Genomic DNA, 2,196 nt, shown 5'->3' with positions numbered 1-2,196 from the left:
TCTGTTCTTATAGTTTTAGTGCTAAACTGATTTTTCACCATAGCAAATAAGGCCTGTATGGTTTGTAAGGCATTGTTGTTACATCTCAATAAATATATCCATGTACATCTACTGTAATCGTTTACAAAAGGTGATGAAATACTTGTGCTTGTCATGGGTTGCAATGTGGTATGGTCCCCACAAATCAACATGTAATATTTCAAAAACTTTGGTTGTAAGGACGGTTCTTTATAGAAAGGGTAGTCTGCTTTGTCTAGCCATTGGGCATATGGGGAAAAGGAAAGGTTGTGTAAGTGTGAATTTGGCAGGTATCTCATGGATTCCCTTCATTTTGGCAAAGGGCACATGTCCTAATCTATTGTGCCACAAAAGTTCAACCATGTTTCTATTAGATGTAGATGTGAAAGTAAAAATAGAAGTAGATGAAATTGACACAGAAATATTTTTTTCACTACTTAAGGATGAAGTATTAACAGTGGAGTATTTATAAGGATCAACACCACTCTTATTACAAGCATGAAATAAAACAGGTAAACTAAATGAAACAGGGGGAACAAGATGCAAGTGAAGGTGTACATTATTCTTATCAGACATACTAGATGGAATTTGAGTAGAAGTTTGAGTGAGGGCTGCAACAGTCTTGCAGAGATCTGAAATGTGATAGTATAGGCCATTAGTAGCCTTACCAATTTCCAGAGGCATCTTCAGTGAAGGGTCCTGCAGAAGAATACATGAAAACTTGGTAAAGATGACATAATAATCAAATTGAACTGTCAAGCAATGGATAGATATTATGTTGAATTTGAAATTGGGCACAAAAAGGACTCTCTTGAGGCTGAATTTAGGGCTCAAGAATACATCACCTACAAGTGTCACCTTCACCTTATATCCATTAGGCAGTGTAACTAGAAGAGGGTAAACTAAGGTCTTGATATTAGTTAAAATGAATTTGTTATAAGTCATGTGATTTGTGGCCCCGGAATCAAGTATCCAATAATCAGCACTTGGCTTAAAACATTCATATGAAGGATCGCTGGAGTCAAGAGAAGTAGAACAAGCTGAAATACCTGCAAAGTTTACTGCTCCTGCCTTCATGCCAGAATTATCGTCTGCACTTCCAGTCTGAAAATTTTTTAGGATGCTGATGAGCTGGTTGTATTGTTCTTTGGTCAGATTCTTCATCACTCGCCCCTCTTCTTGAGTTTGTAGCTTTTCCTCAACTCCTATACCAGTATCCTTATAACCATAATCTTCAAACACATTGGCAGCCACTCACTTTCCCTTATTGAACTTGGGGTCTTGTGGATAACCATGATGCTTGTATCACCTATCCTTGGTGTGCCCTGGCCTCTTGCAGTAATCACAAATTGGTCGAGGTCTATTTGTAGAGTAATTTCCCTGAAACTATTACTCCAGTGCCACTCGACTGGTTGTAGTTTATGTAGAAACTCCCTCCAGGTCCATTTCCTTGTTGACCATAACTCGTTCTGAAGTTGTTATTTCCTATCTTGTTCACACTCAAAGCAGTAGAGTCAATCATCAATTGATTACTTGGCTTCATCTCCCTTTGCTTCTCCTCTTGGATGAAAATGGTAAATGCTTGTGCCAAGGAAGGTAAGGGATTCATCATCAGGATGCTTCCCTTCATAATAGTGTACACCTCATTTAATCCCATTAGATATTGAATTAACCTACTGTCTTGCTCAGCTTTCTGCATACTTGCCTTGGCACCACATGTACACTGGAACTTGCATTGAGCATGCGCATTCAAGGTGTTCAGTTCTTCCCGCAGCTTCTTCATCTTAGTGTAGTACCCTATAATGTCGAGTGCTCCTTGACTCAAATTGCTGATTTTTTTCTGTAATTGATATAGTTTTGCCCCATTGGTTTGATCATATCTGTCCTCCAACTCCTACCAAAGCTTTTTGGCATCGTTTACATATTGCAGACTGTCTGCCAGATCCTTTGAGAGAGAATTTAAAATCCACGAGGTCACTACATTATCGCATTGTTCCCATTAATCATAGGTGGGATCCTTTGAGTCTAGTTTTCCACACTTCCCATTTATGAAGCCTACTTTGTTCTTCATAGAAACAGCCCTAAGTACTCCTCGCCTCCATGACTTGTACCTCGATCCATCAAAAAGCATTGGCACAAGCATGGAACCTGCATTTTCGGATGGATGCATGTAAAGTG

The 2,196-nt window shown here is 39.1% G+C and overlaps 1 long non-coding RNA gene across 1 annotated transcript; it reads right to left on the bottom strand.

Annotated features, from left to right (window-relative positions):
* Nucleotides 1-428: 428 nt before the first annotated feature.
* Nucleotides 429-1,461, bottom strand: LOC104116120 (uncharacterized). Its single transcript, XR_690780.4, has 2 exons — nucleotides 1,068-1,461; nucleotides 429-717 (listed from the first exon to the last, which is right to left on the bottom strand). It is a non-coding gene; the product is annotated as an uncharacterized lncRNA (long non-coding RNA).
* Nucleotides 1,462-2,196: the final 735 nt, after the last annotated feature.

The sequence above is a fragment of the Nicotiana tomentosiformis genome, chromosome 1, assembly GCF_000390325.3.
Source record: "Nicotiana tomentosiformis chromosome 1, ASM39032v3, whole genome shotgun sequence".
Classification (NCBI taxonomy): domain Eukaryota; kingdom Viridiplantae; phylum Streptophyta; class Magnoliopsida; order Solanales; family Solanaceae; genus Nicotiana; species Nicotiana tomentosiformis.
This window is presented reverse-complemented; position numbering and strand designations above follow the sequence as displayed.